This window comes from Limulus polyphemus, unplaced genomic scaffold (assembly GCF_000517525.1).
Source record: "Limulus polyphemus unplaced genomic scaffold, Limulus_polyphemus-2.1.2 Scaffold1594, whole genome shotgun sequence".
NCBI lineage: Eukaryota > Metazoa > Arthropoda > Merostomata > Xiphosura > Limulidae > Limulus > Limulus polyphemus.
Genome location: NW_013667204.1, coordinates 38,076 through 55,841, shown reverse-complemented (window position 1 = coordinate 55,841; position 17,766 = coordinate 38,076). Strand labels below are relative to the sequence as shown.

Genomic DNA, 17,766 nt, shown 5'->3' with positions numbered 1-17,766 from the left:
TGCTATTACAGTAAATGTTAGTCACATACAATGGTTCACAACACATAGTAGCCACTGAGGAAGACATCAGACTATGTTGTTCACTAATACTAATATATCCCTGAGCCCAGTACAACAATATATTATGTGATAATTTTTTTTAGTGACACATCAGTTAAATTAACTATAAAACACAAAAGTTTAAAACAATTTCATTTAACCCAAATACTTAAAAAAACTTCCAAACATTTTAAATTTGTGAAAATTGTAATATACTACTTTTAGATGATCCCTTAATATAAGACTTATTTAATACCAATTCATAAGCAGCATAAATACATACATATACTTTAAAGATTGTTTGCCATACTATAAATATAAATATTTTTAATACAGTTTTAGACTTGTATATTTCAGGTGTTATAGCTAGTTGGTAAGATCTAGAAAAAATAAAAATGCTAGTGAAAAAGAGTACTAAGATTTTTGTACTGTAAAGCCAATTAAATTTTAATAATCTGCTGTTTCCTTATTAAAAAACATGTTTCACACATATGTATAATTGGATACAGTATTATTACAGCTCAATCTAATAAGTTAGCCATAAGAAATGATTACTGGTAAAATGTGTCCACAAATCTATTCAGAATGAAATACTATACACAAAAATATCAAAATATGCTAACATCTCATGAGATACATTAAAACTGACCATGTTCCAGTTTATTACTATACAAAGACCATCATTTAGATTTTCTTGGTTTCTTTCATATATATTCTACTTCACAGTTTCTATGATTAAATTTGAAACTATCTTGCTGGATAAGATACTTTTGCCAACAATCCATAGATTCCACATAGAGGACACTTGCAAAATCTTCCTGCTTCTGGAATGTGTCCATATATATTTCCATCTGAAAAAAAAAAATTTCAGTAGTGCTAAATATAAGTACTAAAAAACTGAAGTAAAGTAATTGACAAATTATCATTCTCAAAAGTAGTATGATTCTACATTTGATTTAAAACTAGTTTTGTTTGGTGCTAAAATTACATATATTTGCAACTTAGAATAATATCAGAAGTTTTAAAATCAGTCTCACCTTAATCATTATAAAAACAAATCAAATAACCTTAGAACAATATGATAAACTGTTATACCCAATTTTACAAGTTGACAGCTTAATAGCAAGCACTAACTATGTTTATTATTAAGCAATCTAAAGTTTTAAAAAAATGTATTTTCCAATTATAAACTTTATTCAAAACTTATCTGTTATAAAAATACAACAAAAAATAATTAATCCACTAAATAGAATTACAGTGTAATTTATTACATAATCTAAGAAAACATTAACGTAGAAAATAAACATGAAAAGTTAAAATAATTAAACGAGCCTCTGAAAAAAGGTTTCTGTAAGTATTCTACATTTCACAATTTTTAGTGTAGAAATATTACTGTGTTAGAGATATACGGCTGTATTCATTAGTTAAACTGAAACTTTGACAAAGGGAGAATTCTACGTCTAGGTTGGTAGAAGCAGTTTACCAATAAACCAAATAATGGTACACAGCTATTAGTATCACAGGAATGTTAAAGGCCAAAATACAAAGGAGATAAAATGCCATTCCATTGTGTTCTGGTCCAGTTTAACTTCTAGTTATTCTGGAAAATAAATATACTCATGAATAAACTTTTCTTACAGAGAGAAGAATGTTACATAATTATTAATTCTATTCCATATAAGTATGTACATGTAATAGCATTTCATGTTGGTTGTTTGTTAAGCCTAAGAAGTAGTTAAAAATATAGCATTGAGTTCATTACAAGAATTAGCAAAAAAAAAAAAAAAAGAAAATGATCAATTTAAAAACTCTTAAAAAGCAATGAAAGGCAATGCTGAAACTGGATAAAAGTCATAGTTAATCAAATTAGTGAATGTTTGTTAAAATATATATGTAACTGAGGGGTGATCATTTAGGAATACTTCTCAGAAATATACAAAAATATGAGGAGAAAGTCTGAAATAAAAGAATTTATAATAACATCTTAACAATCTGGACTACTGTACACAGAATAGATTTATTGAATGAACAGTATTACTGTTACATTTTAATTTATAAAACTATGACCTCCATCACTTCTTGCATCTATAGTTTACTTTTATTATTTCATTTAAACTTTAAAAAAGCAATAGAAATATATCGCAATAAATGGAATCAACTGATATTAACAAATAAATATATTCATATCATAAACAACAGTTTTAGAATCATATTTTAATCCAGAAAATATAAAACAGCATACTTTACAAAAGACAATCATGGCCATTTTTAATATACCAAAAATGAAATTCACAAAAGCAACATTAAATCTACAGCAAGAAAAGTCATTATATTACAAAAGAAACTTGCTGATGCATCAAAGTTGTAATTTCTTGATATAAAGCAAACTAACAAGTTAAACACATAGCATTCATTATTTAAAATGAAACATTGTGCCCTTCAATCTGTACTTCTTCAGAAAACGTAATTTTTCTTGATTCTACAAGCTTGGACCTTTTTGAATTTCCTTAAGGTTCTTCTTGGATTTCTTGTTTTGCCTTCTCTTGTCCTGTTTCAATGTTGGAATATATAACTATGGCTTACAGTAGTGTATTTAATTTTTATAACCTTGGTGGTTGCCATTTATTTCTTAAAACAAGTTTGATAAGCATCTTGTTGCTTTTTTTCTTTCATCTATGCCATTACAGTAATTTATTTTTTCAAGGTAATGCTGATTTAAAGCTTTAGTAGCTTGTAATAAACTGAACAGACAGGTATATTTGTCCCTCACTGATTGAGTACTTAGAAGCTCTATTCAATGTCTAAATTTCTACATCAAAATAACACTTCTGCCTAAAATATTTTTATTCAAGTCGAGTAATTTTATTTCCTACTATTGCATTTCATCTGGAGAATTCTCACATACATAATCAATTTTTTTAATTTCTTTTCTGATACATTTGCTTGCTGATACAGCTTCTACTTATTCAAATTCATTGATATGTCTATATTTCTGATGTTTGGAGATTTCCTAAATGCTCTTTCAATGGTCACATTGAAGACTTTTCTTTTATGAGGATACAAACATCTTGAATCTCTAGACATTTTGTACCATTCAAACTTGGATATTAACACTATTATAATTTCTTCATATAAAACAAATATCTGTCTCCAGTGCTACCATTTAGTACCAATTGCCTAAAAATGTTGAAACTGTAAATATAATTTCTCACCATAATAAAAGAATTTAGTTGTGTGATTCACGTTGCCATATCATTATTAAATATTTGCATCATATAACATCCTAACGTGAAATGACCATTCATGTACAATTATTTAAAAATTTTTTAACAGTGCAAAAACAGTCATATCTACCTCAGTAAATATCAAACAACTTAGAAAAAACTAAATGGAGAATAGCCTTATAAGCTGATGAGCTTGGGATTCTGGCTTCTTCTCATGAAGGTAAAAACATGATGCCATAAAGCTCTTAGGCTTGATAATTTTCTCTAAGATGAAAATAATGTCACCTTATGTAGTATGTGGGCAGTTTAGAACAATATTAAAAATATTATTATAAAGTTCCCAAAATTCAATCATAACCATCCCTAATTTATGCTGAACCATTAAGCAGCACCTTAACATGGGTACTCTTAATCAAATGGTGGGATTAACTGTCCCTTTTCATGACAACCAACAGCAGAACATGTGGAGTGTGTTTAGTCACATACCGTATGCTTGTAACTTAGATCTTTCAATCCACAGCCCAGCATAGTAATCATTAGGCTATGTCCATTCTCATCTTTCTAGAAATGAGGATATATTTAAAAGTTTGTATAAATAAACAATCTTTGAGAATTCTATGTAGTTTTACTGTAAGTCCCTTCTTAAGCATTTCTTTAGAAGCGAACAACATTTTGGGGAGTGTGTGCATGAAAGAAAGTTTGTGAATTTACAAGATATGTCCTGAATTAAATGCTAATCAAACAGCTTTACCTTTACATACAATATAATAACTTATAACATACTAATACAAACTACAGACAAACAACATGAAACTTTGTATGTGTCTTCAACTGTGGCAACTAGTTCACGTACCAGGAGATATTTTACTGGTATAACACTAGAACTCTGGTATAACAAAAGCTACTAGAATTATTTGAATCTCAAAACGAGTCATAACTTTCACATGAGGTATTGTAGTATTTGTGCATAATAGAACCAAGGTTTTGGTGGATGGAATATTAATTAAACAACAAATGGAGAAGACTTATGACAAAAAAAAAAGCTATTTATTTGCCATTCTGCTAAAGCTCCCATTTATACAGTGTCAGTATGCACAATTAAAGATAAAATAAACCTATTGGAATTTAACAAGTAAAAAGAATAAATTACTGAAAATTAAAGAGTATTAAACAAAGTGAAATATAAAGTGATACACTTAAGAAATGATGGCTGATTGGAGAAGAAAGACAAATACACACAGCAATTTTTTCAGTTGGACATTCTCATAACTTTAGAAACAATAAAAGTGAACCTGCTAATCAATAAGCTTCCATGGTTAGTCAACCATAATCAGAAGAAATTCATGAAAACTTAGTCTCATCACTCACAACTGCAGGTAATTTTGCAATAAGTAGTGGCTAGAACAAGCTTACCCTCCAGAGACATGTTCTGCAAGCTTATTGCAACATTCTATCCTCACACCAAGTAGTATTTTTTTTTTTTTATAAATGATTCTACACCATAGCTCAACATATTTAAGGTTCTTTTCTTATGAAAGTGAAAATTTACCACATTAGAAATAAGTATACTAAATAGAAAAAAATAAACATTTATGAAACTCTACAGCCTACAAAAACTCCAGGTGAAATTGAGATAATGATATGTAGAAAAAAGTGTTCTGATAGAGTTTGATTTAAAACAACATTAAAACTTTGAGTTCATGATCAAAGCATGAAAATTCAGGATGCCAGATAGCATAATACAACTGTGAAAAATATGTAAAAACTTTCACATAGGTAGCATTGAAGTGACATAAGATAACTGAAAATAAGTTTGAAATAAAAATATATATACAAATATAATTTAATGCATAATAAACTGTTATTTATTTTTTATGCACATAACAGTCAAACCTACCCATGATACAAATGTTGAGGATTCAAATAATTGACATAATTTTTAACAGCTCCATCAACAATGACTGGCCACTAAAAACTGATATGTATTCATTGGTCTTAGTCAAGTTTTCAAAAATATAAATATCGCATGCTGTTGTTGAAAGTACAATATTGATTAGTGGTTGAAATTTACATAATTAAATGCTTACTTGTACTAAATTCAAAAGAAATTGCAATGCCAGGATAAGTTGAACATTAATTTTAGATGCCTGTCCCAACTGGTTCAAGTGGCACATATTACGACAACAAGCAGAGTTTACATTATTGTTTCTATTCCTAAAATAAATTGAACTTTGAATTATAGGGTTTGTTTGTAACAATTATACATAAAGTAATACCTAAATGAAAAGATATGTTATGTGCTAAGTACTAAAGAATTACTTTTTAAAGGATTCTGACTAAATTTTTCCCAATACACATTTATGTGAGTATGATGCTAGTAGTAAATGTAATTGTTGAGCTGGAATATGCCTACCTATGTTGCAAGTCACTGAAAACTATTAGTTTATGATTTTAGGAAAACGAATAGATAAAAAAAATCACCAAAAAGACAAAACCCTATAACACAAGCTTATTCAAAATGTGTTCTTGATGAAGAAAGGTACACCTTTTGAAAGTGCTCGAGTTATTGGGAAAAATAATACTTAAATAGTTTATTTTTAAACAGCACCCACAAAATTTAAATCTCATTAGGGTTTTAATAGCAGTTTGTTCCTTTTTACATATAACACTCATATGAATGTTAGTTTAAGACCTCAATATAACACCATTTATCTCAAAATATTCAGTTGGAATCAATTTCAATTTCTCTTGAAATTTATAAATGTAGAGTAAGGTGGTGAAGAACCACATTGACATCCCAATCCAGAAGGGCTACTTGATGAGGAGGTCTACGAATCTGGAAGGAATGCAACAAAAGGCAGAGGGGGGGGGGGTAAACACAAAATGGTACCAGGAAAAATGGAAGATGTGGGAGCAATCAGAAGAACCTGGCACAGAGTGGCATTGATGATTGAAACCACCAGGGAAAGAAGACAGATGGGAGGATAAACATAAAGGCATTGGTTGGTCCAATCATGACTGAATGAATTAACAGCTAGGGCTTGTGGATGAGGAACTGGTGGCCGAAAAAAAAAAAAAAGGTAACTTGGAATTGAAGAAAATGGCAAATGCATCCAGCTGAGGAGTACCCCACTGTAAGCATAGCCACTGGAACACTTGAGGATTGAGGGAATACTCTGTTGGATAAACTTTGTCCAGTCCAGAAAGACAATCCACCACGAGGTTGAAAGCACCCAGAACATGACATGCCAGTAAAAGTATCCCAAGCATGTGGGCCCAAAAACGTATATCCAAAATTTGATCACAAAGGGAACGAGAACAGGTACCATCTTGGAGGTTGATATAAGCTACCACTTTGGAATTGTCAGAATGGATCATAAAAGGCCATTCCTGTCTATAGGAAGAAAGCAATCCAAAGCTTGTCGTACAAAAAGAAACTCCAAGGTGTTGATATGGTAAGATTGCTTGGTTATAGATCATTGCCCAGAAGCCTCCTGCTGACTGACCCATGTCCCCAAACCATGTAGGGAAATATTGGTGAAGAGATGAAAATCTGGGCAAGGAGGAGGAAGCAGTACACTCAACAATGTGTGGGCCTTGTTCAACCACCAACAAAGATCATCAACAAGGGAAGGAGGAAGGGTAATGCGAGAATCCATGTAATACTGAGCAAGATTCCTTTGGCCATGCAGAGTCCATTGAAGAGACTGCAAATGTGCTCGAACCAAGGGGACAAGTGCTTCCAGAGAAGCCCACATCCCAAAAAGTGATTGAATCTCACAAGCAGTATGAGAGGGAGCAGCAAGGGCATGGAGAACTGAAAGCTTCATCAAATGGAGTCAAAGAGGAGAAGGTTAGGCCCGATTGAGGTGGGAGTTGAAAAGGACCCCCAGGTGGACAAGATATTTGGTAGAGGACAGGAAAACTTATCCAACTTGATAATCTAACCCACTTGAGCAGCTTCTGACAGAAGGAGATGAGTGTGACATGAAGATTCCATTTTGGAATGAGCTAACAGAAGCCAGTTGTCCATGTAGTGGTATAAGTGCAACCTCCAAAGCATGCAGAAGTTGGGCAAAAGCTTTGACTACCCGACAAAAGATACACAAAGCCAAAGCAAACCCAAAGGGTAAGGTGTGAAACTGGTACACAACCTTGTGATGGACAAACTGAAGATAGCATCTGCATCAAGGAGAAATAAGAGTGTATAGATAAGTCTACTATAGTCATCCACAATCCTGGCGAGAAAGACCACCTTAGAGTGAGAAAGGACTCCATTGTAAAACAGGGAAGATCCAGAAATTGATTGAGTTGGGACAGATCAATCAAAGGATGCCAGTCCCTGGTTTTCTTTGGAATAAAAGCTTGGGAAAGGATGGCTGACAGGCTTGATAGCTCTCTGTAATAGAAGAATCTCTACCACCTCTGACAGACATTGACTGGTAGTAGGATTCCGAGGTAATGGAAAGGATATGGGTATGTGAGACAACAGGGGTGGAGAAATGAACTGGATGACAAGTCTATCTGACAAGACCTGAAGAACCAATTGATTGGTAGCAAATTCCCACAAGAGGGGAACAAAATCTGTCAAATGAGACCTCACTACACTGTAACCTACAGGATAGTCACCAGTACCGCTGGCAATGATGAGAACTGCTTCGATAAACATAATGAAATGTAGAACCACTAGTGGGAGGAACAGGTAAAGGATGGGAGGATGTTGGACATGGAATAGGAACAGGAGATTGCAAGGACCCAGGTTGAGAGAACTGAGTAACCAAAGATAAAAGGGTTGAATGTTGCCTCGCAGCTTCTGCACATGATTCCAAAGTTTCAGAAATATTACCCAAAATGGACTGTTGGAGAAAAGGAGCCATCCACAAGTCCCAAAGGTAAGTGGGTGGTAAACGAACCTGGGACAAAACAGTGTCCCTCCCCAGAAGATTCCATCATCAAAGAAACCATGTGTGAAGACAGAGCTGAGGAGGACAACTGCACCAACAAAGAGGTAAGGAGGGAGAATATATCCCCGAAAATCCATCAGGAGGTCAGTGGAGTTCCTCAAAAAGAAGGTGCATGATGGACAAGTACCGCAGGAGAGTTGTAAGGGTAAGATGATGGCAGAAAAACTGGGTTTGGAATAAATGAACAGATAAAGTAACAGTCATAGAACCACCTGTAACAAACCTGCCATAGCCATGAAATGTAAAATATATTATCTAGTCATTAAATAACTGAAACAATTAAATTTGTAATAAATGTACAATTCAAGCCTACATAAGCTATACAACTCAAAAGAGAAAAAAGTTGTAACAAAGAAATGTGAAATTTACTACTTACATGTATATTTTTCATATACATAATTAATGAGGATCAACATGGAATAATTATCATATATATATATATATATATATATTAGTGGAAAAAATACAGTGATCACTAACACTTACAAAAACATACACTATTTATGGACCATGTACACACACAAAATGTAATACAAACACTTACAAATATTAAATCATGAGTAGAGTAATGAGACATTGAAGCAGTTTTTATTCAGCACTTATTAATGTGTTAATATTTATAATTTTACCAACAAAAATATAATGCTTAAAAACTATCAAATATAATATGATACAAAGATTGACAACAAAAATGATTACAGTACCTATTACATTGAAAGTTGGAAGACAAAATCTATGTATCCACTTAGCGAATAAATGAAACATTAAGGATATGAACTAACTTACTGTTGATACACATTACCATCCACTCTATCATAAAAGAAAAAAAAATGGTTTGACTATATTTAATTACAGTTACAACATAAAATGTGCACATTCTATTATATTTGTTGTAAGTAACAGAGTAAAAATGTGTGCAAGACCTAATGATTAAAATAGTACAAAATGGTATTCATTCATTCACTGGTTTAAAACTGTGTTTGAATGTAATTTTTTTTTTAAATATTTGTATATAGCTCGCCTATTATCAAGATATAAGATATATATGGCTAACATGAGTAAAATTTGGATCCAACTTATATTTTGTATTATCCACAGAACTTTTACAGCGGATAAATGAATTATAATTATTATAAGAAATTGTTAAATGTTTTTTGATAATGGAGTGGTACACTTATGCTATGAACCTAGATACATGGTGTACTCATTGTGGTATCAGAAGGTTAAAAAAATAATTACATAAAAGATTAAAACTACATTACACACTTCAAAATCAAAATACCACACTATAAATAATATGTGTATGATATCAGAAAAACACATTAGTTCAATAAGTCTTGATACAAAATGATAAAAACCCTATAACCCGAGATCTTTCAAAAGCACTTGGGTTATAGGTTTTTTTATCACTTTATAAATAGTATGTGATCCCAGTTCTGTTAATAAATTCACAACTTATAGAAATTAACTAGTATGCATTCTTTACAAATATACATATGAATTAGTGTAAATCACTTCAATGTTTAGCATTCTTTTCATTTTGGAATTTTAAAATGTTTCAATATCTGGAAGAAAATGTACAGAATTGTGCTGATAGATAATCTATTGTTCAATTACACTACAATCTGTACTATATGGCACCACCTAACATTCTTTTAATCTTTCATAAAAAACACCAGAACACAAAGGTTCATGCATTCAAATAGATTTTTTCAAATATGTTTTTAGAAATAAAAGTAATTGATGAAAAACAAACTTCATATACAATATACATAAGTATTCTATTGTAACACCCTTATGCATTGTTCTTGGAAAATTTTTAACTTGGGGGAGTTGTTGTGTGAACCTTTGATGGGGCAAAGGCTCCTTGGTAAAAAATTTGGAGGGGTTGTTACCTAGTTAATTTTTACAATCTAGAAGCAAATTCCTGCTATTTCTTAAGTCTAACAAAACAAGTGCAATGACATATGAAGGTATTAGTCAGCATTGGAAATTTCTGATGTATAGAATTTTTCTGTCATAGTAATGTCAGGCAGAATTGTATGGTTTAGCCTGAGTTAGTTACATTAGAGATTGTACTATGTTAGCTATCATAGGTTCACCCTAAGCCAAGTATTAAATTATACATTAAGACATCTAATACTATGTACTGAGATATAGAAATAAAATATTAAACTTTTCAGATCCTCACTCCTTTTTTTACTTGTTTCCAAGATGAAAAAAATCTATCTCAACTTTCTAATTCCTACTTGATACATTATTTCATCAACCTGAAGTCATGCTTTTCCCAACACTGCCTTTTACTCTTTCTAATCAACAAATAAATATACAAGGTTTCTGCTAATATATTAATACTAGTAGGGATCTGTGGATAACCCACAGTGATCATAAAGTGTACAATAAGGAAAATAATACAGCTTGTTGGGTTGATGGAACACATTTTGAGAATAGCTTCAACTGATGTAGCCCACCTAATAATTAGGGCATCACATAGTACTTAAAAGACTGTTCCATAACTTTGAAAGGAATGTATCTTCACAATGTTTATTACATGTGCTAACTTTGCTTTGCTAGTGTATACAGCCATATGCAGGTAATATGCAATCACCAAAGTGCGTTAGTGAGCTGATGCAATCAAATGAGTCAGATCTATAGAAAGAAAGTAACAGAGTCAACCAACTGTATGACTGATTATATTACAGAATGTAATAGCCTCAGCCTAAAATATTAAAGAAATAAAGTAAGAAACAAATTAGAAGTTTATTTCCTCACAGGAGAACAGGAAAACTATTACTTTATGTGCTTTTGTAAATAAATAATGCAAAATGATCCCAAAGTAAAATAAAATGAATAGCCTCATGTGACATCAGGGATGTCACTGTGAAAGTGTTTATACATTGCCAATAGATTGTGGCAAGCTTCTTAAATTGAGGTATAGCTCTGGAAAGTACAGTGTAAAGAAACCACTTCAGTATACATAACTTTAACTTTCAACAACTAAACATGTATATTCGTGCCATTCGAAATATGTATAAAAAATATGAAGGTAATGTCTTTGGAACTGATGAAGCCTTTGTGTGTACAGTTTTGTATTATAAATACAGATTTCCACATACAACAAAAAGAATGAAATTAAATGCAATAACTGCTTAAAACTTTGCTTACAATATGGATTTTTGGCACAAAATACACAACATCAATGGTTATAACCTCTCATACATTTGATAACTAAATATTTAAGGTGTTGCTTTTTGCAGCACTTCCTTTGAGCACAGTGATCTTAAAACTTTCAATCAGTTGGTGATGAGTAGTTTATATTTGAATTTTGATATTCCCTGGCTAGTTAAACTGCTTGTTACAGACCTCACAGATTACTGAGTAACTGACATGCACATTAAGAATGCCTTTTCATGTTATGTTTGGTGTAGTATGTTTTGAAATGGATGGGGCACACACTATCAGCATTTGATGAAAGTTCTTAATATGTTGCTGCAAACAAGATGAGTATTTCTTGACAAATTTTATCCCATCTCATTTTGGAGTCTGTAAAATAAATATCTTTCCTACATAATACATACTTCTGGTTTCAGATATTATTATAAACATACTGTATCACATATTTAAAGTACAGTAATTAAGTTCTTTTTCAATTATGCAAGTTACACTGTCAATAAAATGTCAACTACAATATATATATATATATATACTTGCTGTACAAGTTACTTAAACTGAAGGAAGTTTCAAAATTAGAAAAAATATCTTGGTCAAAATTACTCTTCAAAACATAGTGATATAAGATGTCACACTCATGTAAAACAAGCTATAAGGAGTGAAAGATTGTAAAAAGTAACCTTGCTTACAACAAAAAAAAAAAAAATTAACAGGTACATGTAACTTCTTACAAATTTCACATTTCTAAATGCTTTGAGTTAATAAAAATGAAAAAGTTTGACATGTTAGAATTCTTTGGGAAAACAGCATTTTTATCAAAGTTTGGAATTGAATAAATATATAAACAAGTTTTAATATCACATATGCATGTTTTAAAAGATAAATACAACACGGTCATTTATTACATGCCAGCGTGTGGTACACTATCTTGGCACAACATAGACAAGGAAGGTATCTGTTTACTGCCATATTATAAATATGCATACATGCTCATTTACATTTTAAACCACAAAATCAATAGTTTCTTGATAACAATATTGTATATCTTGTTCATACCTATTTGAAATTAGAGTTAAGAAGTATGAAACTAAGTACCTTTTGAGAATATCAAAATACATTCTCCTAACTCCACTCAATATTATCAATTATAGTAAGCTACAACTATATTACATGTTATACACACAGAATAACAATAAAAGCTCTACAATAAGTGCAACATACATCAAACTGAAAAATCAGAATACCAGGTTGGTCTATAAAAATCCTTCACATGAGGTTGCATACAAATATATAGAGAAAGTTGGCTTGTTTTGTGAAAATTAGTGTTTTGTAGCTGCTAACACTTTTGAATAAAACTAACAAAATTACACAGGCCTATAATGCATATCCTTAACTTTCAATATTCCATTTTTTGTTGTTGTTGGTGGATATGCTCTTGTTTTCACTGAAAATACTGTTAAGATAATAAGAATAATATAATGATAAGATACTGTTAAGATAATAAGAATAATATAAAGATAAAATACTGTTAAGGAAACTAACTAAAATTCCAGTATTGTAGTGTACACTGAAAGAATTCATCCTGGATTAACTCTATCTGATATTTTTTGTACGGGGTTGTTTTTATTGATATTTTGCCTTACAATTTGATGTAAGATCATTGATAACAATTCAAAAACACAAAATAATGATTACAAAAACATGAGCCTAACCTAAAAGAAAACAAAAACAACAGTAAAGTTTACAAACATACAGACTATTTTCAGCCATACAGAGACTATATAATTACTGATAATATTTAGATTTTGTAAATAAACCTCTTATTTTAGCAAATGGTTGTCTATTACTCAAAATACATACATATATATAAACATTCATCTGATCTTAGGAAAACATTTGAACATTTCCTTGATGACTAATGCCAACCTGAGAACAGGTATTTCTACTATGATGTATTCACATGACAATAAAAGTGCATTTAAACAATTCATAAAATATTATCATCATCAAAATGGAGTGAACTTCCAAGCTTATGTTTCTTGCTTCAAAAATAAAAACAAATATTTAAAAAATAAGTTACTACAATAGTAAAGGATAAAACATTAAGATAAACATTGCAGAAAAAGTAAGAGATTACTTACATACATATCTTTCTTGAAATCAGAAAATTTTATATAATAAAAAGTGATTTCTGACATATACATAAAATGAATTTGTTATACACAACTAAATGTTCTCACTTTCACAACCAATAGTAAGAGGTCAATATAAGAGGTCAATTGTGTCAAAAACTATAATTCAACATTGATAGTTACCTGTTATGACTATCAACAACTATAACATTCTTAGATACACCTAAGATCAGACTTTTAAGAAAAGTATCCTCATTAATAACATAGTTTTTAGGTATTATATGAGTAGTTTAAGAAGATAAAAAATGCCCGCACTGTAGGATTTAAAAAATGGATAATTTGGAGAGTCATCTAAAGAAACACAATTTTTAAGTAAAAGTTATGGAATGTTTCTCTGTTCAGTGGTTTCTCTAAATTTCATTCATAACTAATCAATACTTTACAATGGAAATGGCCTACATCTTAAAAAAAAAGTGCCTGGACAAAAACCAGATCTACTCTGGCTGAGTTATATAGTTGTTTTCTATGTGCACATACATATATAAATATACAGGTGATCAATGTTAACTAAGTATTAGGATTTTTTAATTATTTACTAATGTTGCTGGTTTACTGTAGTACAAATCTAGCTACCTTAGTACACACCAGTTGGCTACTCTTTTTGCAAATGTGGCAAATCTACTTCCTTTCATATTTAATTCTTAAGTTTAAGTTTAAATATTTTTTATAATTATTCCTACACTAATCCTGATGACAATTATAATCAGTGGCATAGGAATAGGACAAGGGCCCAAAAACTCACTGAAAATTATATGGTTACTATATAAAAATTTTTAAATAAGACTTAGCAATAATAAAAAATAATTCCATCAAGTTTTAAATTTCACAAATTCAGTATATGTTAAGTAAGCTTTCAGCCCTGATTTTGGAGACATCTTCAGATTAAGAAATATGTAAAATGAACAAGTTTTTTTAAAAAAAAGAGTGAATGCACATGATGAACATGCTTACAAAAATACCACTGCATCATTTGGTATATAAACAACATAGATACACAATGTAATATACAAAGAAGTAGAAAATATTTTTTCCAATGAATAAGACATTTAATACGCCATGTCAATTTTGAAAAGAGAAGTTGAAAGCATACTCAATATAAAAATCGATGAACATATGAAAACCTGATTAAATTATATTTTATCATTAACTTATCCACATTATGAATCTAAATGTTGTGTAATGATTGAGATTGATAATGTAAAATTAAAAATATATACAGTCCTTAACCCTAAACAGTTAATCCTGATTACTCTTTGCTTTTGATCAAGGATAGTTAGGAGAAGCTTCAAATAACTGTAATCATTACTGGACTGAAATGATTTAAAAAACATAGTACAATTTGTTGTTTAAAAACATAATGACATTACATAATTATGTGGTATAAAAAATCAAAATATCTTTCTTGTCTTTTTTCGTTCAACATTTCGAGAAGTTCTTAATTTCATTACTTACATGCATAATACAGTCAAATATACAAATATTTTTCTTATCACACTGGAGTGTTTTAGCTTTCATTGATTAAAAGATAGAATACCAAAAGTTAATTTGTAGTTATGAGATTTGAAAACAAACAAAAAAAATTGCTTAATACTAAAAAAAAGAAAACTCCAAACAAAATAAACTAAAATTGAAACTTGTTTTTACCTAAAATAGTTAAAAAAAAGAAACCTAATAAGATTTTCATGAAGAAAAATAATCATAAAATATATTTCCTTAATGAACTGCACTTATGAACTTATTCTCATAAAAGAGATTAATGAGCATTTTTCATATTATTATTAATGTATGTATGAAACTTATTCACAATTCATACTATAAGTAAGTTTCTCTTCTTAATAGTATGGACCATATAAGTACTATGAAAATAAAAATTAAAAAGGCAATTTGCCTGAAAAACAACTAATTGCAGATATATGTATCATTTGACCAGTGTTACTTGACCAATACTCTCAAGATAATGACTTGGTTAGAGCTTTACAGAGAAACGTACAACATAGACTACTGGTATTTAGTATGCAGCCCACTCTTTGTCTTTCCCTTGGCCCAGAAGAGAGAGGAGAAAAAACTAAAAAATAATGATAAAGTAATTAATTAAATGAGAGAAAGAGAGAATGTAAGTAACAGTCATAAATATGATAAAGATTATTATTTGTTGTTTAAAGTTAAAAATATTTATATTTTTTATTGTAATTATTATTTATAATTATTTTTTGTTTTATGTACCGAGGTACTTTTTGAAGAAATAAATTGGAGAGAATCTATAAGTATTTTTTAAATTCTACTTTCGCCCAATCAAAATTTTCTAATATCCCAATTGGCCCTCACTATTTTTCTAATGAATACCACTGAACTAGACACTTATTCTCTGGCCCAAATTTCAATTCTATGCATATTTACAAATATTAGTTGAAATGTAAAAATCTGATAATTAATCTACCTACACATCATTTAAATAGTTGCTAAACACATCAACCACAAATTCATCATTGTATTAAAACTGACATATGATGTTTGATCTGTTTCTCAAGTTAATGACTGGATAATGGAAGCCACACACGAATGGGAAGTAACAAGATTGTTAAACCATTCTTGTTACTTTAAGCACGAAGTAAAATGGTTGTTAATCCAATCTTTTTTTATGTATGCACAGAGTGCCACCATGTTCAAACCACTCTTGTTAATGGCTACTAGACTAATTTGATGAACACCAAAATACATGCAAGTTGTTATCAAAATACCTCTAGAATATGTCATTGAAATTACAAAATGGACTGGACATGTATTGTTTTTTTGACTTACCACTGCACTTAATGTCCTGTAGCATGAACTTTAATAACCGGTAATTATTAAATGCCCCCTATCACAAAAATCCACCAATATTTATCATCACTTTTCCTAATCATCTGACTGAACTACAGGGTGTCTGAAAAGACTGAAACCATAGGTGATTTTCAACTTTTATTAATTTCAGATATGGGAGTGATTATAGTACTGTTAATGCATGAGAAGGTCAAGTTAATCCTGCTGTTAATCTAAACTTGTTTGGACTTGCAAGGACAGCATGTGGAAGACATTCTGTAAACTTCTTTGAAATGTTAATGATTCCAGAATTTGTGTACATGTATAAAAGAAACCATACCTGTATGCAAGGTATGAAATAAACTTCTTACATTAAAGCTTTTATTTAGTGATGAACAGTTTATTTCAGATACAATGCTGTATTTAATAGCTAATACTGAGATTATAACATCAAAAATAAAAAGATATGTCTTTTGGAGCAACAACTTTCAGTATTAACATTTTCAATCATTGAAGACAATGCCAAATAGCATACGACATCTGAATTTGATATAACAGTTAATTAACTGCCTACAAAATAATTACACATGCAAAGATTAATATCATGAACATTACTTTTTAAAGACATCTTATATCAAGAAATGTCTTTTACAAACACAAAAATCAACCAAAACCACCAATACCCTTATGTCAACAACCAAGATTAAATCAGGATATCTGGTTATAAAGAGAAAAATAATATTACAGGATGTCAATTAGAATGATGAAGTCATTTGGGCTTAAAGAAATATATGTTATAAACAAAAACTGCTTGTTGAAGGTAGTTATCTATTGGCAAACAAAGACATATAAAATAAGCCTTTCTTACAATTACTCAATATGATAACATAATATTTTGGGACAACATGGGATCTATTGGTTCATCTTGGCTGTTCCATCTTCAAAACTAAATTAAAATGATTAAAAAAAAAAATTTTTTTTTTAAACCCAGCCCTTTTCATTCACATACTTATCAAGCTTTTTCTTAAACTCTCTTAAATTTACTACCTCTACATCTGAAGGCAACCCATTCCAAAAGCCAACCACCCTGTTAGAAAAATAAAATTGTCTTAGCTGAAGATGACTCCTACCTTGCCAAAATTTATATTTATCCCCTAGTCCTACTATTCTCATTGTTAAATAAAGAAAAAATAACAATTCAACACTATCAATTCCCTTTACAATCTTAAACACCTCAATCAGATCCCCCTAACTCTTCTTTTTTCAACAGAAAACAATTTGAGAGATTTCAACCTCTTGTTGTATGACAACCCCTCCATCCCAGGCACCATTCTAGTAACCCTTCTCTAAACCCTTTCCAGCAATTCAATGTCCTTC

At 30.4% G+C, this 17,766-nt stretch overlaps 1 long non-coding RNA gene across 1 annotated transcript in view; it reads right to left on the bottom strand.

The window, feature by feature from the left end:
* Positions 1-311: 311 nt before the first annotated feature.
* Positions 312-17,766, bottom strand: part of LOC111086969 — a 43,925-nt gene continuing 26,470 nt past the window's right edge. The window contains exon 5 of the long non-coding RNA XR_002611687.1: positions 312-890. This is a non-coding gene — a long non-coding RNA (uncharacterized LOC111086969). The remainder of the gene's footprint in view (positions 891-17,766) is intronic.